Source organism: Ranitomeya variabilis, chromosome 2 (assembly GCF_051348905.1).
Source record: "Ranitomeya variabilis isolate aRanVar5 chromosome 2, aRanVar5.hap1, whole genome shotgun sequence".
Lineage (NCBI taxonomy): Eukaryota > Metazoa > Chordata > Amphibia > Anura > Dendrobatidae > Ranitomeya > Ranitomeya variabilis.
Window position 1 is genome coordinate 848367082 of NC_135233.1, and position 25426 is coordinate 848392507.

A 25426-nucleotide genomic window follows, 5' to 3' on the forward strand; every position below is an offset into this window, starting at 1 on the left:
GTTGGGGGCAGAGGGTAGTGTAGATGATGAGGTCCTCGACCCATCTTGGCGTGAGGGACAGGAAGGTGGTGGGAGCAGCTCTGAGGAAGAGATTCCCCGTACGGCCCAAAGAGGGAGAGGGAGGGGGAAGACTGCGGATCCTGCAGCCTCCGCTTTGGCACCCGTTAGGAGCATGTCTCTTCCAAAAGCCAAAAAGGGCGCTCCCAAGACTTGCAGTGCCTGGTCCTTTTTTGACACAGTTGCAGATGACATTTGCTATGTCAGATGCAACGTGTGTCATCAAAAAGTCAAAAGAGGGAAAAATGTCAGCAACCTCAATACCTCCAACATGTGGAAACATGTGCGCAACAGGCACCCGGCGGAGTTAGAAAAACACACTGAAGAGGTAGGCCAACCAACAGCGGCAGCTACCACCTCTTCAGCTCGTGTTGCCTCTTCCTCTACCTCACACGCAGCTGGTTCGGCGTCCTCCCAGGATCGCCGTGGAAGAACCTCTGCCCCTGTTGTCCAGAGACCCGCTGTAATTCCACCCGCAGCGCCACTTTCCCAGTCATCCACACACTCCCAGCCCAGTCTACAGCCATCGGTAGTACAGGCATGGGAGAAAAGGCGGCCTTTCTCGTCAAACCACCCACGAGCACAGGCTCTGACTGCAGGCATTGCCAAACTTCTGTCACTGGAAATGCTGTCATTCAGGCTGGTGGAGACTGACAGCTTCCGTGACTTGATGTCATTGGCAGTCCCACAGTACAATGTGCCCAGCCGCTTTTACTTCAGCAGGCAAGCCGTCCCTGCCCTGCAGAAGCATGTGGAGGGACACATAAAACACGCGCTACTGAACGCCGTCAGTAGCAAGGTCCACCTCACCACCGATGCGTGGACCAGTCAACATGGACAGGGGCGATACCTTTCCCTCACTGCCCATTGGGTTAATGTCGTTGAGCCGGGTACAGACCGTGCGAGTGGCGCAGGACGTGTCCTGCCCACTCCAAGGATTGCAGGAATCCATTCTGTACGCATTGACTCCTCCTCTTACACCAGTTCCTCAGAATCATCGCTGCAGGAGCCGTCACAGTCCACCTCCACATGGACCCGTGATGAACGTGTACCTGTTACGACCGACATGAGCACAGCCGTGGCCAAACGTCAACAGGCCGTCTTGAAATTAATTTTCTTGGGGAATCGTAGCCACACAGCGCAGGAGCTCTGGAATGCCATCAAGCAGGAGAGCGATGTGTGGTTTGTGCCAGCGAATCTCCAGCCAGGCATGGTAGTGTGTGATAATGGCCGAAATCTGGTGGCAGCTCTGGGCCTCGGCAACCTCACTCACATCCCATGTCTGGCACATGTGCTCAATTTGGTCGTGCAGAGCTTTTTGAGGGACTATCCGGATCTTGATGCACTGCTGCACAAGGTCCGCCTAGAGTGTGCTCACTTGCGGCGTTCCAGCACGGCAAAAGCGCGCATTGCGGCTCTGCAGCGCCGACACCGCCTGCCGGAACATCGCATCATATGTGACCTACCTACCAGGTGGAATTCCACGTTACATATGTTGGAGCGGTTGTGTGAGCAGCAGCAAGCTGTAATGGAGTACCAGCTGCTTCAGGCGCAAAAAAGTCGCAGTCAGCGCCGTACAGACTTCACAACCACAGAGTGGGCCACTATGAATGACGTCTGCCAGGTTTTGCGTCCCTTTGATTATTCCACGCGGATGGCGAGTGCAGATGATGCACTAGTCAGCATGACTGTCCCCCTTATCTGCCTGCTTGAAAAATCACTGCAAGCGCTAAGGGATGATGTTGTGGAAGAGGTGGAGGATGAGGATTCACCATTTCCATCATCTTCTGGACAGTCAGCGCCACGTGGTTCCTCACAAACGCGTAGGCAGGGGACCGTTTGTGAGGAGGATGAGGAGGAGTCAATGGAGGAGGAAGACATCCGTCCAGAGGAGGGAGTTACACAATTGTCCAGTACTCAGTGTGTACAGCGAGGGTGGGGTGATGACGAGCGGGCAGAGATCACGCCTCCAGCAGGGGACAGCGTTTCTTGGGCAGTTGGCAGTCTGCAGCACATGGTGGATTACATGCTGCAGTGCCTGAGAAACGACCGCCGCATCGCCCACATTCTCAACATGTCTGATTATTGGGTGTTCACCCTCCTCGATCCTCGCTACCGGGACAACGTAGAAAGCCTCATCACACCGTTGAACCGGGAGCGAAAAATGCGGGACTACCAAGACACACTGGTCAATTCCATCATCTTCTCCATTCCAACTGAGAGAAGTGCTGCTAGTGCATTCCAAAGCAGCTCAGTGCGTCCAGGCCGTGGTGGAGGCTCTGCACAAAGAGGGAGCAGAAGCAGTGCCTCTGCCCAAGGCAAGACCAGTATGGCCGAACTGTGGCACAGTTTTCTGTGCCCGCCACAAAAGTCTACACCATCACAGACGGCTCCAGTCAGCAGGAGGCAACGGTTCCGTCAGATGGTGACAGACTACATGTCTTGCCCTCTTGCTGTACTCCCAGACGGCTCTTCCCCTTTCAAGTTTTGGGTCTCAAAGCTGGATACATGGCCAGAGCTAAGCCAGTATGCATTGGAGGTGCTGTCTTGCCCTGCGGCCAGTGTATTATCGGAACGTGTCTTTAGTGCTGCAGGTGGTGTACTAACTGACCGTCGCATGCGACTATCCTCCGATAACGTTGACCGGCTTACTTTCCTGAAAATGAACAAGGCCTGGATCTCGCCGGAATTTGCCACTCCTCCTCCTGATTGAATAATTAGGTCACTGTATACGTTATCCAGGTCTCCTGTTGTGTTCATCTTTCTACCACCTGAACTTAAATTCCTGGGCTCCAACACCGCCAGTTGAGGCTCAGACGTGCCGTCTGCACAGTCAAAACATACGACCCAGTGTTATTGGGTTTCAGTAACGTCAGCTGATCCCCAGCTGTGTAGCCGGCAATGTGTCATGCGACCGCCACGCTGACACAACAACTGAAATGTAAGGGAATCTGTCCCCCCCCCCCAAGGCGTTTGTTACTGAAAGAGCCACCTTGTGCAGCAGTAATGCTGCCCAAGGAAAAGGTAGCTATTTTTGTTTAGCTCCTTGCACACGCAGAACTTAACACTTATAAAATGTGTCCACTGATACCGTAAAACCGTCCCGGAGGTGGGACTTTCCTTCGTAATGTGACGCAGCCCAGCCGTCATTCCTACCCCCCCGGCGCCGCGCACCGGCTCCTCAGCGTTGTTTTATTCCGTCCAGGAGCCTGCGCTGTTATGTTATCCCGTGGCCAGGCACACTTAGCGCTGCCCGTCTTCTGGCATCATTTGGTGTCTGGATGGCTGCGCCTGTGCGGCCGCGCTGGCAGAGAGCCCGCCTCGCAGTGTCTTCTGATTTAATCCCACTGGGGGCCTGGGATCCATGGACATGCGCAGTGCATATCTGAACCTCCACCTCTCACTCATTTCCCTATGGCTTCTTCAGACTGTTCGGTGTCAGCTGGTCCCTAACAGCATGCCACGGCCGTGACACCGCACAGTCTGAAGAAGCCATAGGGAGATGAGTGAGAGGTGGAGGTTCAGATATGCACTGCGCATGTCCATGGATCCCAGGCCCCCAGTGGGATTAAATCAGAAGACACTGCGAGGCGGGCTCTCTGCCAGCGCGGCCGCACAGGCGCAGCCATCCAGACACCAAATGATGCCAGAAGACGGGCAGCGCTAAGTGTGCCTGGCCACGGGATAACATAACAGCGCAGGCTCCTGGACGGAATAAAACAACGCTGAGGAGCCGGTGCGCGGCGCCGGGGGGGTAGGAATGACGGCTGGGCTGCGTCACATTACGAAGGAAAGTCCCACCTCCGGGACGGTTTTACGGTTGCAGGGGACACATTTTATAAGTGTTTAGTTCTGTGTTTGCAAGGAGCATGATGAAAAGAGCCACCTTTTCCTTTTGCATCTTTTGTGCTGCACAAGCTGGCTCTTTCAGCTACAAACGCCTTGGGGGGGGGTTAAAGGTTCCCTTTCGACTTTCTCAGGCTTCGGCCTACATTGTGTTCCTCTGCTTTTCCACCTGTCCCTGGGCTCCAACACCGCTAGTTGTTGCCTGGTAGTGCTGTACGCACAGTCCCAACAGTCGCTCCTCTGTTATTGGGGTTCAGTAACGTCAGCTGTTCCCCTGCTGTGTGTGTGGCAATCCCTCCTACCTCCTCCAACCTCCTCCTCCTCCACCTGTCCCTGGGCTCCAACACCGCCAGTTGCCGTCCAGAAGTGCTGTACGCACAGTCAACAGTCGCTCCTCTGTTATTGGGGTTCAGTAACGTCAGCTGTTCCCCTGCTGTGTGTGTGGCAATCCCTCCTACCTCCTCCAACCTCCTCCTCCTCCACCTGTCCCTGGGCTCCAACACCGCCAGTTGCCGTCCAGAAGTGCTGTACGCACAGTCAACAGTCGCTCCTCTGTTATTGGGGTTCAGTAACGTCAGCTGTTCCCCTGCTGTGTGTGTGGCAATCCCTCCTACCTCCTCCAACCTCCTCCTCCTCCACCTGTCCCTGGGCTCCAACACCGCCAGTTGCCGTCCAGAAGTGCTGTACGCACAGTCAACAGTCCCTCCTCTGTTATTGGGGTTCAGTAACGTCAGCTGTTCCCCTGCTGTGTGTGTGGCAATCCCTCCTACCTCCTCCTACCTCCTCCTCCTCCACCTGTCCCTGGGCTCCAACACCGCCAGTTGCCGTCCAGAAGTGCTGTACGCACAGTCAACAGTCCCTCCTCTGTTATTGGGGTTCAGTAACGTCAGCTGTTCCCCTGCTGTGTGTGTGGCAATCCCTCCTACCTCCTCCTACCTCCTCCAACCTCCTCCTCCTCCACCTGTCCCTGGGCTCCAACACCGCCAGTTGCCGTCCAGAAGTGCTGTACGCACAGTCAACAGTCGCTCCTCTGTTATTGGGGTTCAGTAACGTCAGCTGTTCCCCTGCTGTGTGTGTGGCAATCCCTCCTACCTCCTCCAACCTCCTCCTCCTCCACCTGTCCCTGGGCTCCAACACCGCCAGTTGCCGTCCAGAAGTGCTGTACGCACAGTCAACAGTCGCTCCTCTGTTATTGGGGTTCAGTAACGTCAGCTGTTCCCCTGCTGTGTGTGTGGCAATCCCTCCTACCTCCTCCAACCTCCTCCTCCTCCACCTGTCCCTGGGCTCCAACACCGCCAGTTGCCGTCCAGAAGTGCTGTACGCACAGTCAACAGTCCCTCCTCTGTTATTGGGGTTCAGTAACGTCAGCTGTTCCCCTGCTGTGTGTGTGGCAATCCCTCCTACCTCCTCCTACCTCCTCCAACCTCCTCCTCCTCCACCTGTCCCTGGGCTCCAACACCGCCAGTTGCCGTCCAGAAGTGCTGTACGCACAGTCAACAGTCGCTCCTCTGTTATTGGGGTTCAGTAACGTCAGCTGTTCCCCTGCTGTGTGTGTGGCAATCCCTCCTACCTCCTCCAACCTCCTCCTCCTCCACCTGTCCCTGGGCTCCAACACCGCCAGTTGCCGTCCAGAAGTGCTGTACGCACAGTCAACAGTCCCTCCTCTGTTATTGGGGTTCAGTAACGTCAGCTGTTCCCCTGCTGTGTGTGTGGCAATCCCTCCTACCTCCTCCTACCTCCTCCAACCTCCTCCTCCTCCACCTGTCCCTGGGCTCCAACACCGCCAGTTGCCGTCCAGAAGTGCTGTACGCACAGTCAACAGTCGCTCCTCTGTTATTGGGGTTCAGTAACGTCAGCTGTTCCCCTGCTGTGTGTGTGGCAATCCCTCCTACCTCCTCCAACCTCCTCCTCCTCCACCTGTCCCTGGGCTCCAACACCGCCAGTTGCCGTCCAGAAGTGCTGTACGCACAGTCAACAGTCGCTCCTCTGTTATTGGGGTTCAGTAACGTCAGCTGTTCCCCTGCTGTGTGTGTGGCAATCCCTCCTACCTCCTCCAACCTCCTCCTCCTCCACCTGTCCCTGGGCTCCAACACCGCCAGTTGCCGTCCAGAAGTGCTGTACGCACAGTCAACAGTCCCTCCTCTGTTATTGGGGTTCAGTAACGTCAGCTGTTCCCCTGCTGTGTGTGTGGCAATCCCTCCTACCTCCTCCTACCTCCTCCAACCTCCTCCTCCTCCACCTGTCCCTGGGCTCCAACACCGCCAGTTGCCGTCCAGAAGTGCTGTACGCACAGTCAACAGTCGCTCCTCTGTTATTGGGGTTCAGTAACGTCAGCTGTTCCCCTGCTGTGTGTGTGGCAATCCCTCCTACCTCCTCCAACCTCCTCCTCCTCCACCTGTCCCTGGGCTCCAACACCGCCAGTTGCCGTCCAGAAGTGCTGTACGCACAGTCAACAGTCGCTCCTCTGTTATTGGGGTTCAGTAACGTCAGCTGTTCCCCTGCTGTGTGTGTGGCAATCCCTCCTACCTCCTCCAACCTCCTCCTCCTCCACCTGTCCCTGGGCTCCAACACCGCCAGTTGCCGTCCAGAAGTGCTGTACGCACAGTCAACAGTCCCTCCTCTGTTATTGGGGTTCAGTAACGTCAGCTGTTCCCCTGCTGTGTGTGTGGCAATCCCTCCTACCTCCTCCTACCTCCTCCAACCTCCTCCTCCTCCACCTGTCCCTGGGCTCCAACACCGCCAGTTGCCGTCCAGAAGTGCTGTACGCACAGTCAACAGTCGCTCCTCTGTTATTGGGGTTCAGTAACGTCAGCTGTTCCCCTGCTGTGTGTGTGGCAATCCCTCCTACCTCCTCCAACCTCCTCCTCCTCCACCTGTCCCTGGGCTCCAACACCGCCAGTTGCCGTCCAGAAGTGCTGTACGCACAGTCAACAGTCCCTCCTCTGTTATTGGGGTTCAGTAACGTCAGCTGTTCCCCTGCTGTGTGTGTGGCAATCCCTCCTACCTCCTCCTACCTCCTCCAACCTCCTCCTCCTCCACCTGTCCCTGGGCTCCAACACCGCCAGTTGCCGTCCAGAAGTGCTGTACGCACAGTCAACAGTCGCTCCTCTGTTATTGGGGTTCAGTAACGTCAGCTGTTCCCCTGCTGTGTGTGTGGCAATCCCTCCTACCTCCTCCAACCTCCTCCTCCTCCACCTGTCCCTGGGCTCCAACACCGCCAGTTGCCGTCCAGAAGTGCTGTACGCACAGTCAACAGTCGCTCCTCTGTTATTGGGGTTCAGTAACGTCAGCTGTTCCCCTGCTGTGTGTGTGGCAATCCCTCCTACCTCCTCCAACCTCCTCCAACCTCCTCCTCCTCCACCTGTCCCTGGGCTCCAACACCGCTAGTTGCCGTCCAGAAGTGCTGTACGCACAGAGCCAAACACCTCGCCAATGTGTTAGTGGGGTTCAGCACCGCCAGCTGTTCCCCTGCTGTGTATACGGCAACGTGTACTGCGACCGCCACGCAGACACAACAAGTTAAATGTAAGGGAACCTGACCCCCCCCCCCCCAGGCGTTTGTTACTGAAGGAGCCACCTTGTGCAGCAGTAATAATGCAAAGGGAAAAAGTGCCTCTTTTCGTGATGCTCCTTGCACATGCTGAACCTAACACTTATGAAATGTGTCCCCACACAGCGTTAAACCGTCCGGTAGGTGGAACTTTCCTTTGTCGTGTGACGCAGCACAGCCATCATTTTTACCCCCTTGGCGCCGTGCGCCCCCTCCTCAGCGTTGTTTGAATCTGTCCCGGAGCCTGCGCTGTTAGGTTAGCCCTTGGCCATGCACACATGTTGCGCTGCCCGTCTTCTGACCTCATTTGGTGTCAGGCTGGCTGCGCCTGTGCGGGTGCGCTGGCCGAGATCCCGCCTCGCAGTGTCGTCTAATGTAATCCCACCGCGGGCCTGTGATCCGTGCCCGTGCGCAGTGCATATCCTCTCCTCTCACTCCCCTCCCTACGGCTTCTTCAGACTGTGCGATGTCAGCTGGTCCCTAATAGCATGCCACGGCCGTGACACCGCACAGTCTGAAAAAGCCGTAGGGAGGGGAGTGAGAGGAGAGGATATGCACTGCGCACGGGCACGGATCACAGGCCCGCGGTGGGATTACATTAGACGACACTGCGAGGCGGGATCTCGGCCAGCGCACCCGCACAGGCGCAGCCAGCCTGACACCAAATGAGGTCAGAAGACGGGCAGCGCAACATGTGTGCATGGCCAAGGGCTAACCTAACAGCGCAGGCTCCGGGACAGATTCAAACAACGCTGAGGAGGGGGCGCACGGCGCCAAGGGGGTAAAAATGATGGCTGTGCTGCGTCACACGACAAAGGAAAGTTCCACCTACCGGACGGTTTAACGCTGTGAGGAGACACATTTCATAAATGTTTGGTTCCGCATGTACAAGGACCATAATTAAAAGAGCTAAGTTTACCTTTTCCAGCATTAGTGCTGTACACAATGGCTCTTTCAGCTACAAACGCCTGGGGGGGGGGGGGGTTAAAGGTTTCCTTTCAACTTGCTCGAGTGCAGGCTTCGGCCTACACTCCGCTCCCCCTGCTCCTCCTGCTGACCCCGGGCTCCAACAACGCTAGTTGCTGTCCGGAAGTGCTGGCTGCACAGAGCCAAACACCTCGCCAATGTGTCAGTGGGGTCCAGCACCGCCAGCTGTTCCCCTGCTGTGTAGCCGGCAACGTGTCCTGCAAAAGCCACGCAGACACAACACACCCAAAGCTGCCGCCTGTGCAGGCTTCGGCCTACACTCCCCTCCCCCTGCTCCTCCTCCTCCTGCTCCTCCTCCTGCTGTCCCTGGGCTCTAACACACCGCCAGTTTTTGCCCAGATGTGCTAGCTGCACAGAGAAAAACACCAGCCAATGTGTCAGTGGGGTCCAGCACCGCCAGCTGTTCCCCTGCTGTGCAGCCGGCAACGTGTCCTGCAAAAGCCACGCAGACACAAGAACTGAAATTGAAGGGAACCTGTCCCCCCTCCCCCAGGCGTTTTTACGTTATCCAGCCACCTTGTACAGCGGTAATGCTGCATGTGTGCAAGGTGGCTCAGAAACGTATTCTCCTCGCACATGTGGAACTGAAAACACGTCTGCAATGTGTCCTCTGTGTGACCATTTAACCGTCCCGGTGGTGTGACTTTCCTTTGTAATGACACGCTGCAACCCCCTTGGTAGCGCTGCCCGTCTTCTGGCATCATTGTTTGGCTGCCTGCGCCTCTGCGGCCGCCCTGACCCACACAACGCCCCTCGGTGTCTTATTTATTGGTACTGCGAGGGTGTGATTGATGGGCAGGATCAGTGCATCAGTTCGCCTGTCCCTCCTCTCCTTCCGCCTTCTTCGGACTGTGCGGCTTCATGGCCGTGGCATGCGATAAGGGATCAGATGACGCCGCACAGTCTGAAGCGGGTGTAAGGACCCGAGTGTGAGAGGCGAACATATGTGCTGCGCCAGGCCCTGAATCCCAGCCCCGCAGTGTTTTAACAATGTTAAGACACTGCGGGGCTGGGATTCATGGTCATCGCGAACCGCACCGGCCGACATTACATGATGCCAGAAGATGGGCAGCGCTAACGGCGCTAGGCCAGGGGATAACACGACAGCGCAGACTCCTGTACAGCAAATAACAACGCTCGGGAGGCTGCACCCAGCACCAAGGTGGGATTCTTGACACCTGTGCTGCGTCTCATTACAAAGGGAACTCTCGCCTCCATTACACAGTTTGACTGTATAAAGGGCTAAATGTTATACGTGTTCCATTCAGCGTGTGCAAGGAGAAAAATTACAAGAGCAACCTTTGACTTGCGCAGCACTGCTGCTGCATAAGCTGTGGCTCTTCTACTTTGTAACCCCTGAGGGGGGGTTAAAGGTGACTTTTGAAATCGGTTCAATTAGGCTTCGGCCTACACTCTGCTCCACCTGCAGAGCCCGGGCTCCAACAACGCTAGTTGCTGTCCGGAAGTGCTGGCTGCACAGAGCCAAACACCTCGCCAATGTGTCAGTGGGGTCCAGCACCGCCAGCTGTTCCCCTGCTGTGTAGCCGGCAACGTGTCCTGCAAAAGCCACGCAGACACAACACACCCAAAGCTGCCGCCTGTGCAGGCTTCGGCCTACACTCCCCTCCCCCTGCTCCTCCTCCTCCTGCTCCTCCTCCTGCTGTCCCTGGGCTCTAACACACCGCCAGTTTTTGCCCAGATGTGCTAGCTGCACAGAGAAAAACACCAGCCAATGTGTCAGTGGGGTCCAGCACCGCCAGCTGTTCCCCTGCTGTGCAGCCGGCAACGTGTCCTGCAAAAGCCACGCAGACACAAGAACTGAAATTGAAGGGAACCTGTCCCCCCTCCCCCAGGCGTTTTTACGTTATCCAGCCACCTTGTACAGCGGTAATGCTGCATGTGTGCAAGGTGGCTCAGAAACGTATTCTCCTCGCACATGTGGAACTGAAAACACGTCTGCAATGTGTCCTCTGTGTGACCATTTAACCGTCCCGGTGGTGTGACTTTCCTTTGTAATGACACGCTGCAACCCCCTTGGTAGCGCTGCCCGTCTTCTGGCATCATTGTTTGGCTGCCTGCGCCTCTGCGGCCGCCCTGACCCACACAACGCCCCTCGGTGTCTTATTTATTGGGACTGCGAGGGTGTGATTGATGGGCAGGATCAGTGCATCAGTTCGCCTGTCCCTCCTCTCCTTCCGCCTTCTTCGGACTGTGCGGCTTCATGGCCGTGGCATGCGATAAGGGATCAGATGACGCCGCACAGTCTGAAGCGGGTGTAAGGACCCGAGTGTGAGAGGCGAACATATGTGCTGCGCCAGGCCCTGAATCCCAGCCCCGCAGTGTTTTAACAATGTTAAGACACTGCGGGGCTGGGATTCATGGTCATCGCGAACCGCACCGGCCGACATTACATGATGCCAGAAGATGGGCAGCGCTAACGGCGCTAGGCCAGGGGATAACACGACAGCGCAGACTCCTGTACAGCAAATAACAACGCTCGGGAGGCTGCACCCAGCACCAAGGTGGGATTCTTGACACCTGTGCTGCGTCTCATTACAAAGGGAACTCTCGCCTCCATTACACAGTTTGACTGTATAAAGGGCTAAATGTTATACGTGTTCCATTCAGCGTGTGCAAGGAGAAAAATTACAAGAGCAACCTTTGACTTGCGCAGCACTGCTGCTGCATAAGCTGTGGCTCTTCTACTTTGTAACCCCTGAGGGGGGGTTAAAGGTGACTTTTGAAATCGGTTCAATTAGGCTTCGGCCTACACTCTGCTCCACCTGCAGAGCCCGGGCTCCAACAACGCTAGTTGCTGTCCGGAAGTGCTGGCTGCACAGAGCCAAACACCTCGCCAATGTGTCAGTGGGGTCCAGCACCGCCAGCTGTTCCCCTGCTGTGTAGCCGGCAACGTGTCCTGCAAAAGCCACGCAGACACAACACACCCAAAGCTGCCGCCTGTGCAGGCTTCGGCCTACACTCCCCTCCCCCTGCTCCTCCTCCTCCTGCTCCTCCTCCTGCTGTCCCTGGGCTCTAACACACCGCCAGTTTTTGCCCAGATGTGCTAGCTGCACAGAGAAAAACACCAGCCAATGTGTCAGTGGGGTCCAGCACCGCCAGCTGTTCCCCTGCTGTGCAGCCGGCAACGTGTCCTGCAAAAGCCACGCAGACACAAGAACTGAAATTGAAGGGAACCTGTCCCCCCTCCCCCAGGCGTTTTTACGTTATCCAGCCACCTTGTACAGCGGTAATGCTGCATGTGTGCAAGGTGGCTCAGAAACGTATTCTCCTCGCACATGTGGAACTGAAAACACGTCTGCAATGTGTCCTCTGTGTGACCATTTAACCGTCCCGGTGGTGTGACTTTCCTTTGTAATGACACGCTGCAACCCCCTTGGTAGCGCTGCCCGTCTTCTGGCATCATTGTTTGGCTGCCTGCGCCTCTGCGGCCGCCCTGACCCACACAACGCCCCTCGGTGTCTTATTTATTGGGACTGCGAGGGTGTGATTGATGGGCAGGATCAGTGCATCAGTTCGCCTGTCCCTCCTCTCCTTCCGCCTTCTTCGGACTGTGCGGCTTCATGGCCGTGGCATGCGATAAGGGATCAGATGACGCCGCACAGTCTGAAGCGGGTGTAAGGACCCGAGTGTGAGAGGCGAACATATGTGCTGCGCCAGGCCCTGAATCCCAGCCCCGCAGTGTTTTAACAATGTTAAGACACTGCGGGGCTGGGATTCATGGTCATCGCGAACCGCACCGGCCGACATTACATGATGCCAGAAGATGGGCAGCGCTAACGGCGCTAGGCCAGGGGATAACACGACAGCGCAGACTCCTGTACAGCAAATAACAACGCTCGGGAGGCTGCACCCAGCACCAAGGTGGGATTCTTGACACCTGTGCTGCGTCTCATTACAAAGGGAACTCTCGCCTCCATTACACAGTTTGACTGTATAAAGGGCTAAATGTTATACGTGTTCCATTCAGCGTGTGCAAGGAGAAAAATTACAAGAGCAACCTTTGACTTGCGCAGTACTGCTGCTGCATAAGCTGTGGCTCTTCTACTTTGTAACCCCTGAGGGGGGGTTAAAGGTGACTTTTGAAATCGGTTCAATTAGGCTTCGGCCTACACTCTGCTCCACCTGCAGAGCCCGGGCTCCAACAACGCTAGTTGCTGTCCGGAAGTGCTGGCTGCACAGAGCCAAACACCTCGCCAATGTGTCAGTGGGGTCCAGCACCGCCAGCTGTTCCCCTGCTGTGTAGCCGGCAACGTGTCCTGCAAAAGCCACGCAGACACAACACACCCAAAGCTGCCGCCTGTGCAGGCTTCGGCCTACACTCCCCTCCCCCTGCTCCTCCTCCTCCTGCTCCTCCTCCTGCTGTCCCTGGGCTCTAACACACCGCCAGTTTTTGCCCAGATGTGCTAGCTGCACAGAGAAAAACACCAGCCAATGTGTCAGTGGGGTCCAGCACCGCCAGCTGTTCCCCTGCTGTGCAGCCGGCAACGTGTCCTGCAAAAGCCACGCAGACACAAGAACTGAAATTGAAGGGAACCTGTCCCCCCTCCCCCAGGCGTTTTTACGTTATCCAGCCACCTTGTACAGCGGTAATGCTGCATGTGTGCAAGGTGGCTCAGAAACGTATTCTCCTCGCACATGTGGAACTGAAAACACGTCTGCAATGTGTCCTCTGTGTGACCATTTAACCGTCCCGGTGGTGTGACTTTCCTTTGTAATGACACGCTGCAACCCCCTTGGTAGCGCTGCCCGTCTTCTGGCATCATTGTTTGGCTGCCTGCGCCTCTGCGGCCGCCCTGACCCACACAACGCCCCTCGGTGTCTTATTTATTGGGACTGCGAGGGTGTGATTGATGGGCAGGATCAGTGCATCAGTTCGCCTGTCCCTCCTCTCCTTCCGCCTTCTTCGGACTGTGCGGCTTCATGGCCGTGGCATGCGATAAGGGATCAGATGACGCCGCACAGTCTGAAGCGGGTGTAAGGACCCGAGTGTGAGAGGCGAACATATGTGCTGCGCCAGGCCCTGAATCCCAGCCCCGCAGTGTTTTAACAATGTTAAGACACTGCGGGGCTGGGATTCATGGTCATCGCGAACCGCACCGGCCGACATTACATGATGCCAGAAGATGGGCAGCGCTAACGGCGCTAGGCCAGGGGATAACACGACAGCGCAGACTCCTGTACAGCAAATAACAACGCTCGGGAGGCTGCACCCAGCACCAAGGTGGGATTCTTGACACCTGTGCTGCGTCTCATTACAAAGGGAACTCTCGCCTCCATTACACAGTTTGACTGTATAAAGGGCTAAATGTTATACGTGTTCCATTCAGCGTGTGCAAGGAGAAAAATTACAAGAGCAACCTTTGACTTGCGCAGCACTGCTGCTGCATAAGCTGTGGCTCTTCTACTTTGTAACCCCTGAGGGGGGGTTAAAGGTGACTTTTGAAATCGGTTCAATTAGGCTTCGGCCTACACTCTGCTCCACCTGCAGAGCCCGGGCTCCAACAACGCTAGTTGCTGTCCGGAAGTGCTGGCTGCACAGAGCCAAACACCTCGCCAATGTGTCAGTGGGGTCCAGCACCGCCAGCTGTTCCCCTGCTGTGTAGCCGGCAACGTGTCCTGCAAAAGCCACGCAGACACAACACACCCAAAGCTGCCGCCTGTGCAGGCTTCGGCCTACACTCCCCTCCCCCTGCTCCTCCTCCTCCTGCTCCTCCTCCTGCTGTCCCTGGGCTCTAACACACCGCCAGTTTTTGCCCAGATGTGCTAGCTGCACAGAGAAAAACACCAGCCAATGTGTCAGTGGGGTCCAGCACCGCCAGCTGTTCCCCTGCTGTGCAGCCGGCAACGTGTCCTGCAAAAGCCACGCAGACACAAGAACTGAAATTGAAGGGAACCTGTCCCCCCTCCCCCAGGCGTTTTTACGTTATCCAGCCACCTTGTACAGCGGTAATGCTGCATGTGTGCAAGGTGGCTCAGAAACGTATTCTCCTCGCACATGTGGAACTGAAAACACGTCTGCAATGTGTCCTCTGTGTGACCATTTAACCGTCCCGGTGGTGTGACTTTCCTTTGTAATGACACGCTGCAACCCCCTTGGTAGCGCTGCCCGTCTTCTGGCATCATTGTTTGGCTGCCTGCGCCTCTGCGGCCGCCCTGACCCACACAACGCCCCTCGGTGTCTTATTTATTGGGACTGCGAGGGTGTGATTGATGGGCAGGATCAGTGCATCAGTTCGCCTGTCCCTCCTCTCCTTCCGCCTTCTTCGGACTGTGCGGCTTCATGGCCGTGGCATGCGATAAGGGATCAGATGACGCCGCACAGTCTGAAGCGGGTGTAAGGACCCGAGTGTGAGAGGCGAACATATGTGCTGCGCCAGGCCCTGAATCCCAGCCCCGCAGTGTTTTAACAATGTTAAGACACTGCGGGGCTGGGATTCATGGTCATCGCGAACCGCACCGGCCGACATTACATGATGCCAGAAGATGGGCAGCGCTAACGGCGCTAGGCCAGGGGATAACACGACAGCGCAGACTCCTGTACAGCAAATAACAACGCTCGGGAGGCTGCACCCAGCACCAAGGTGGGATTCTTGACACCTGTGCTGCGTCTCATTACAAAGGGAACTCTCGCCTCCATTACACAGTTTGACTGTATAAAGGGCTAAATGTTATACGTGTTCCATTCAGCGTGTGCAAGGAGAAAAATTACAAGAGCAACCTTTGACTTGCGCAGCACTGCTGCTGCATAAGCTGTGGCTCTTCTACTTTGTAACCCCTGAGGGGGGGTTAAAGGTGACTTTTGAAATCGGTTCAATTAGGCTTCGGCCTACACTCTGCTCCACCTGCAGAGCCCGGGCTCCAACAACGCTAGTTGCTGTCCGGAAGTGCTGGCTGCACAGAGCCAAACACCTCGCCAATGTGTCAGTGGGGTCCAGCACCGCCAGCTGTTCCCCTGCTGTGTAGCCGGCAACGTGTCCTGCAAAAGCCACGCAGACACAACACACCCAAAGCTGCCGCCTGTGCAGGCTTCGGCCTACACTCCCCTCCCCCTGCTCCTCCTCCTCCTGCTCCTCCTCCTGCTGTCCCTGGGCTCTAACACACCGCCAGTTTTTGCCCAGATGTGCTAGCTGCACAGAGAAAAACACCAGCCAATGTGTCAGTGGGGTCCAGCACCGCCAGCTGTTCCCCTGCTGTGCAGCCGGCAACGTGTCCTGCAAAAGCCACGCAGACACAAGAACTGAAATTGAAGGGAACCTGTCCCCCCTCCCCCAGGCGTTTTTACGTTATCCAGCCACCTTGTACAGCGGTAATGCTGCATGTGTGCAAGGTGGCTCAGAAACGTATTCTCCTCGCACATGTGGAACTGAAAACACGTCTGCAATGTGTCCTCTGTGTGACCATTTAACCGTCCCGGTGGTGTGACTTTCCTTTGTAATGACACGCTGCAACCCCCTTGGTAGCGCTGCCCGTCTTCTGGCATCATTGTTTGGCTGCCTGCGCCTCTGCGGCCGCCCTGACCCACACAACGCCCCTCGGTGTCTTATTTATTGGGACTGCGAGGGTGTGATTGATGGGCAGGATCAGTGCATCAGTTCGCCTGTCCCTCCTCTCCTTCCGCCTTCTTCGGACTGTGCGGCTTCATGGCCGTGGCATGCGATAAGGGATCAGCTGACGCCACATAGTCTGAAGCAGGTGTAAGAACCCAAGCGAGAGGCGAACATATGTACTGCGCCAGGCCATGAATCCCAGCCCCGCAGTGTTTAAACTATGTCAATACACTGCGGGGCTGTGATTCATGGGCATCGCGAACCGCACCGGCCAACATTAAATGAGGTCAGAAGATGGGCAGCGCTAACAGCGCTAGGCCAGGGGATAACACGACAGCGCAGACTCCTGTACAGCAAATAACAACGCTCAGGAGGCTGCACCCAGCACCAAGGTGGGATTCTTGACATCTGTGCTGCGTCTCATTACAAAGGGAACTCGCGCCTCCAACACAGTTTGACTGTATAAAGGGCTAAATGTTATACGTGTTTCATTCAGCGTGTGCAAGGAGCGAAATTAAAAGAGCAACCTTTGACTTGTGCAGCACTACTGCTGCATAAGCTGTGGCTCTTCTACTTTCTAACCCCTGAGGGGGGGTTAAAGGTTACCTTTGAAATTGGTTCAAGTAGGCTTCGGCCTACACTCTGCTCCCCCTGCAGAGCCCGGGCTACAACACCGCTCGTTGCTGTCCGGAAGTGCTGGCTGCACAGAGCCAAACACCTCGCCAATGTGTCAGTGGGGTCCAGCACCGCCAGCTGTTCCCCTGCTGTGCAGCCGGCAACGTGTCCTGCAAAAGCCACGCAGACACTTGCTCTTGTACCTTCTGCTCCACATCCTGGTTCCAGTACCATCAGCTGGTTCCGGGCAGAGCCTTTGGCTTAGGTGCCTCCCTCTGGGTATCCGAGTTCCACCAACGTCAGGTGGTCCTTGGTAGTGCTTTCAGGCACGGGTACCTCCTGCTTAGTAACCGGGTTCCAGTAACGTCAGCTGGTCCTCGGTAGTTCCATTGGCTCTTGGACCTTCGGCTACCCATCCGGGTTCCAGCACCGTCAGCTGGTTCTCGGCAGTGTCTTTTGCTCTTGTACCTTCTGCTCCCCATCCTGGTTCCAGTACCGTCAGCTGGTTCCGGGCAGAGCCTTTGGCTTAGGTGCCTCCCTCTGGGTATCCGAGTTCCACCAACGTCAGGTGGTCCTTGGTAGTGCTTTCAGGCACGGGTACCTCCTGCTTAGTAACCGGGTTCCAGTAACGTCAGCTGGTCCTCGGTAGTTCCATTGGCTCTTGGACCTTCGGGTAGCCATCCGAGTTCCAGTTCCATCAGCTGGTTCTCGGCATTTTCTCAGCCTTCTTGTACCTTCTGCTACATTTCCAAGTTCAAGAGACTAAACACGATGACCCGGAAGAACACCCCTAAGATGACGACGACACCAGAGACGACAACCACCGTGATGACGACGACCCTGGAGACGATGACCCTGAAGACCACCCCGATGACGACGACCCCGGAGACCACCCCGATGACGACGACCCCGGAGACGACGACCCTGGAGACGACGACGACCTGGAAGACCGAGAAGCAGAAGAACAAGAGGCTGCAGAACAAAGAGCAGAAGGACATTAAGCATAACACAAAATATCAGAGCAAAAAAATATTATGTAAATTATAAGCAGAAGAAGACTAAGCAGTGTATGGGGGTGAGTCCGTTCCTCCTCGTGGTGCCCCTGGATAAAGCCTGATGCTGCAGGCCAAACTGAACGCGGACAAATGTAACTGGTTTGTGACAGGCAGAACGGAAGGTGTAATCTTCAAACTTTTATAGATAACAACTACGGGAATGCCTGTCACAAATAAGAATATGATGAAGAAGTTGAATATGATGAAGATAATAGTAAAATAAAAAGAATATGAACAATGTAACCCAAAAAATAATAGGTAGAAGATGAAGAAGAAGATGAATAAGGTGAAGAAGTTGATGTCAAAGAAGCTGATGATGAGGATAATTAAGAAGAAAGCGTGGGAGAAGTAAAAAAGAAGGTGAAGGGCGTGGAAGTAGTGAAACATCAATATCTGACATAAAAAAAAAAAAAAATAACATAGTCAAATTCTTTCTAACGCCGAACTTCATAAAAAAAAAATTAAAAATCCTGCTATTCTATTACATTGGGCTAAACCTCTGTCCCTTTAATATCTCCGCCACGTCCCCCAATACATCCTACATTATTCTTAGTTGTTTTCCTTCATGTAGAATGAACCTACAAGTTTATAAAGGGTTTATTTTAATTCCGATATTTTCGTCCCATTGACTTGCATTGGGATCGGGTATCGGTATCGGATTGGATCCGATATTTTGACGGTATCGGCCGATACTTTCCGATACCGATACTTTCCGATATCGGAAAGTATCGCTCAACACTAGTAGCGGTATTTGTTCCTTGTATGTGATATTATTGGTCATTTTAAAAATTGAAAAATAAATAAAAATATACCTAAATTGTATTGCATATTTTAACAAATATTTAATAGGTTACAGCAGTGTAGGGCCCGGCCAAAAGTGTCTACTGTGTTATGGTGGCGGCTTAAAAAATCTTTAGGCCAAAACAAAAGCTGCAGGCTATATGTGTGATCTGGTGATGGGAACTGTTAATGTGTGATAGGTGAGAAGTGGAGTTATGTGGAGTTTTTCCAAGAGAGAGCGGTAGGACTGTGGACAGTTCGAGGGGTGTAGTGTGGAGGCGGAGCTGGGGTGGAGCCTGGGCGGAGTCTCAATGGGGCCCCGAAAAATTTGCCAGTATGGGCCCCGAAATTTCTAGTGGCAGCCCTGGTTGTAAAATGGTTCAAGTTCATTAAGATGGGTATGCGTCTTAATGAATCTGATGCATCTTACTCCAGCACTCCTTTTATTATGACTGGCATGCAAAAGAAAGAATAGGATTTACTCCTTGCAAAATAAAAACTGCACAAAAAGTGTTATTTATGAGCATGAAAGAACCCTATTTGAAAACATGACAACAATAAATGTTACTTTTTTGTATAACTTCCTGCAGATAAAAGTGACGTGAAACAGCTGAATCCAAATGAGGAAATGCTATGTTCATGTAATCCGTTTATTGATCTTCAGCTTGGTATTGAATTATTATAAATATCCTGGACAATCCATTTAAAGTAGCCTGTCAGAAACTTTTATACATCCCTCAAACTTGTAGTATGATTGTGTAGATTTTTACAAGACATTTATGACTTCAAAGCACTGTCCCGCAATGAGAAACCACATTATGAAGTTGTGTCTGGAAGTGTATTGGTTATGAGTACTGGATCCGCAGCCTCACCCTGTATTTCCTACCTAGCATTAGCCTCCCTTGGCTGATTGACAGGTAATTTCCTCTGGTATATAACCACTTACCTGTCAATCAGCCAGGGGAGGATGCTTCTAGGAAGGAAACAGCGTCCGGCTAAGAAACTAGAAGTGCATCGCCTAACCCCAATGCACTTCCAGACACAACTTCAAAATGTGATTTCTCACTGCTGGAGCAGTATACATTTAAAATTGCATATATATATATATATATATATATATATATATATATATATATATATATATATATATATATATCTCTATATATATATATATATATATATATATATATTTATATATATATATATATATTTCTATGTATATATATATATATATATATATATATATATATATATATACTGTATATATCTAGGGTGACCCTAGTTAAAACCTCCATAAATCACTTTTTCTTAGTGTTGCACCACCTAGGTGAAAGGAATATGTAAATGTCCAAGAGTGGCTCCATGCTCGACCAATGATATCAATATTACATCATTAATAGGTATTAGGTTTGCATTGTAATCGACCATTTTCTGATGAACATAGATTTGAATATCCACTTGAGGAAATGCTCTGAAAGAATACATCAGTTTCTGTACCTATAGTAAACCCATTGTTCTAACTGAGCTTTTGTGTTTTCTAATCTGATTACAACCTCCCTAAAGAAGATCCCTGTAGAAAACAATGTTAAACAATAGTAAACATTGAAACATATGGAAATATGATAGGGCTTGTAATTAATGGTGCTATATATGTGAGTAAAATAAATAAAAAATAATAATGACTTCTTTCTTCTGATCACCATATTTTATTCTTTCACTAAAATGCTCCAGAAAGAAAATGGAATAGATACAGCAAGACATTTTTCCAAGATTTGTAAAGTAATTGGCTCCTGAGTTCAGCAAATCTCTAATCTGGATTGAGAGTCTCAGCTTTGGGGGTCATAAATCCTCTTGTTGTTCCCTGAGCTGGGCAGGCTCCCATTCTTTTACATAATAGCTTAGAGCTTTTGTTGGCCTGGATGTTCTGTATCCCTGTGGCAGTGGAGAGGTTAATCTTTCCATCTACTCCTCTGTGTATTCTACCCCTTCAATGAGCGTCTACTTTTTCACATATTTACAAAGTCTCCATTGCTAATTTAATGAGTAAGTCATTTTATAGGCTTTTAATTAGGCTGCCATAATTAACATTATGATTATTACCCAACAGATAATCCAATCTATAAATAAATGCACTGAATTTGCAGAGGGGCGGTAAGGTGAGTCAGTAGGACAGAGAAGATTCACCTCAAATTTGTATGTTAGGTCATTATTTAATGGGAACCAGAATTTAGAAGGCCATCATTTAGTTTCAGAACTCTCAGGGGGCACAGAAGAGGTTCGGCTATTAACCCTTAATCTCATGCATGCATCAGAGGACACTGAGTGTGGCGGGTTGTGCTCAGTGACTCATAGCTGTTCTGCTGCCTCAAATCTGTCACAGCAATTCTGAAAATATCAGAAGTAACAATATAAATTTCTAGCTACAGCACACTGTCCTCTCAGGTTTCATTAGTGCAATCTCTTTTGTTAACTATTAGCTTTGCATATAATGTACACTCACCGGCCACTTTATTAGGTACACCATGCTAGTAACGGGTTGGACCCCCTTTTGCCTTCAGAACTGCCTCAATTCTTCGTGGCATAGATTCAACAAGGTGCTGGAAGCATTCCTCAGAGATTTTGGTCCATATTGACATGATGGCATCACACAGTTGCCGCAGATTTGTCGGCTGCACATCCCAAAGATGCTCCATACAAGGCAGGATGGATCCATGCTTTCATGTTGTTTACGCCAAATTCTGACCCTACCATCCGAATGTCGCAGCAGAAATCGAGACTCATCAGACCAAGCAACGTTTTTCCAATCTTCTACTGTCCAATTTCGATGAGCTTGTACAAATTGTAGCCTCAGTTTCCTGTTCTTAGCTGAAAGGAGTGGTACCCGGTGTGGTCTTCTGCTGCTGTAGCCCATCTGCCTCAAAGTTCGACGCACTGTGCGTTCAGAGATGCTCTTAGGCCTACCTTGGTTGTAACGGGTGGCGATTTGAGTAACTGTTGCCTTTCTATCAGCTCGAACCAGTCTGCCCATTCTCCTCTGACCTCTGGCATCAACAAGGCATTTCCGCCCACAGAACTGCCGCTCACTGGATTTTTTTTCTTTTTCGGACCATTCTCTGTAAACCCTAGAGATGGTTGTGCGTGAAAATCCCAGTAGATCAGCAGTTTCTGAAATACTCAGACCAGCCCTTCTGGCACCAACAACCATGCCACGTTCAAAGGCACTCAAATCACCTTTCTTCCCCATACTGATGCTCAGTTTGAACTGCAGGAGATTGTCTTGACCATGTCTACATGCCTAAATGCACTGAGTTGCCGCCATGTGATTGGCTGATTAGAAATTAAGTGTTAACAAGAAGTTGGACAGGTGTACCTAATAAAGTGGCCGGTGAGTGTATATATTTTGCATTTCGTTTTTCAGGGTGCAGTCAAGCCCAGCATTTTTGGCCTTTTAAACTAGGGTGTTTGTTCTCATGGGATGCACTTAGATAGTGCTGGGCAGCCCGTCTGATCTAATAGTATGGGCATCACTAATAGGCTGCATGATACTGTGCATTTCCTGTGTGTGACCAGCAGAGGTGTATCTAGGAATTCTGGCACCCGGGGCAAGAATTCATTTTGGCGCCCCCCCAAGGACATATGCCCCCCGTCAGCCCCATCATTGCCCTCTCCTCCCCCAGCATCCCCATCATTGCCCTCTCCCCGTCAGTCCCATCATTGCCCTCTCCTCCTCCACCATCCCCATCATTGCTCTCTCCCCATCATTGCCCTCTCCTCCTCCACCATCCGCATCATTTCTCTCTCCCTGTCAGCCCCATCATTGCCCTCTCCTCCTCCACCATCCCCATCATTGTGCTCTCCCCGTCAGCCCCATCATTGCCCTCCCCTCCCCCCACACACACCATTCACTTCTCTGCACATTCCCCTGCAGCACGATACACACACACATACACACACACCCAATACTGAGCCACACACATACACACATTCACATACACACACACATTCACACACATTCACACACACACACACACACACACACACATTCACATACACACATTCTCACACACATTCACATACAAACATTCTCACACACATACACACATTCACACACACATTCTCACACACACACACACACACACATTCACATACACACATTCACATACACACATTCACACACACACACATTCACACACACACACATTCACATACACACACACACACACACACACATTCACATACACACATTTACATACATACACACACACATTCACATACACACATTCTCACACACATTCACATACACACATTCTCACACACATACACACATTCACACACACACACATTCTCACACACACACACATTCACATACACACATACACACATTCACACACACACATTCACATACACACACACATTCACACATTCACATACACACACACACATTCACATACACACACACATTCACACACACATTCACATACACACATTCACATACACACACACATTCACATACACACATTCACATACTCACACACACACACACACACATTCACATACACACACATTCACACACACATACACACATTTACATACATACACACACACACACATTCACATACACATTCATATACACACATTCACACACACACACACACACACATTCACACACACACATTCACATACACACATTCACACACACTCACATACACACACACACCTCTCACCTCTCCTCGCGCTCTGCCGCAGCATCTCATCGCCTTCCTCTGACACAGCTGGCCGCTGAATGATGACGTCATCCAGCGGCGTGTCTGTGTGAGAGGAAGCAGGAAGACAGATTGCTGGGCAGCGGTGCTGCAGGGATTTCTCCCTGCCTGCCACAGCCACCCTGCAGGGGCCCCCCTCCACCTCTGTACATGTTGGGAGCCGGCGCTCTGCAGCTTCTCTGTGCCGGCTGTCAGCTTGACAGTCGGCACAGAGAACAGCTGACTCCCAGACCGGGGGCGGCAGAATGCAGCCGCCGGGGGAGACACTGTGGACTGCCGAATTAGGCGGCCCGACTGCACCCCCTGCCGGCTGCGCCCGGGGCAAATGCCCCGGCTGCCCCCCCCTAGATACGCCACTGGTGACCAGTTCCCTATACAAGCCACCTTTGTGCAATCTAATATTAAGCAATCACAACCTCCATGAATTGGTAGGTTGCGAGTGGTTGTCTTATCAGTATTTTGCACCTGTGTTGCCGCCATCTTTACTACATGGGTTTGCTGCATCCTGAGAGTGCATTAGTCCTGAGACCTGGACACGTAAGCACACACAGATGCCCTTTTTTTGCTGTATTAATTCTTGAATTTTTGGAGGATTTTGTGTCCTATTTTTGTAGCTTTGCTATTAATTTGAAACCTATTTTCAGGTTACAACCCATGTGGTTCCAGTTTCTCTGTAAAAGGGCACTCAAATGTAATAATTCATATCAATCTAATAACCACAAAGGGAAAACAGGGTGAGTTCTTGTACACAGTCCACGTGACATCTGCTTAAGGCCTATACTTGAATTACCGGTACCCAGATTAGTCTTGCTGCTCTTTACTTCAGTTTAAATATTGCTATCAGACATCATCGCACTGTCTGACTTTGCACCCTTAACATCAAATACACTCGTCGTCATCTATATCCTCTCTTCACAATTGTGGTACTCACTCCAAAACCATTAGCCATGATTCAGCTCTTCGCTCAGGACAAAGTATTCTCATTCCATCCATGCACCATCAAATCTTCCATCTTTCTTGGATATTTCTGTCCTTTAAAACAACCAGTCATTGGACATTTCCTATTCCCTTTCAGAGTCCATTAACCCCTTTACCCCCAAGGGTGGTTTGCACGTTAATGGCCATGCCAATTTTTACAATTCTGACCACTGTCCCTTTATGAGGTTATAACTCTGGAACGCTTCAACGGATCCTGATGATTCTGACAATGTATTCTCGTGACATATTGTACTTCATGTTAGTGAAAAATTTCTTTGGTATTACCTGCGTTTATTTGTGAAAAAAATGGAAATTTGTCAAAAATTTTGCAATTTTCCAACTTTAAATTTTTATGCCCTTAAATCACAGAGATATGTCACACAAAATACTTAATAAGTAACATTTCCCACATGTCTACTTTACATCAGCACAATTTTGGAAACAAAGTTTTTTTTTGTTTGGGAGTTATAAGGGTTAAAAGTTGACCAGCAATTTTACGTTTTTACAACACCATTTTTTTTAGGGACCACATCACATTTGAAGTCATTTTGAGAGGTCTATATGATAGAAAATAACCAATTATGACACCATTCTAAAAACTACACCCCTGTAGGTGCTGAAAACCACATTCAAGAAGTTTATTAACCCTTCAGGTGTTTCACAGGAATTTTGGGAATTTTTTTTTTTTAAATTAACATTTAACTTTTTTTCACAAAAAATTTACTTCAGCTCCAATTTATTTTATCCTACCAAGGGTAAAAGGAGAAAATGGACCCCAAAAGTTGTACAATTAGTCCTGAATACGCCGATACCCCACATGTGGGGGCAAACCACTGTTTGGGCGCATGGCAGTGCTCGGAAGGGAAGGAGCGCCGTTTGACTTTTCAATGCAAAATTTACTGGAATTGAGATGGGACGCCATGTTGCGTTTGGAGAGCCCCTGATGTGCCTAAACATTGAAACCCCCCACAAGTGACACCATTTTGGAAAGTAGACCCCTAAGGAACTTATCTAGATGTGTGGTGAGCACTTTGACCCACCAAGTGCTTCACAGAAGTTTATAATTCAGAGCCGTAAAAATATAAAATCATATTTTTTCACAAAAATTATCTTTTTGCCCCTAATTTTTTATTTTCCCAAGGGTAACAGAAGAAATTGGACCCCACAAGTCGTTGGTTGTGCAATTTGCCCTGAGTACGCTGATACCCCATATGTGGGGGGTAACCA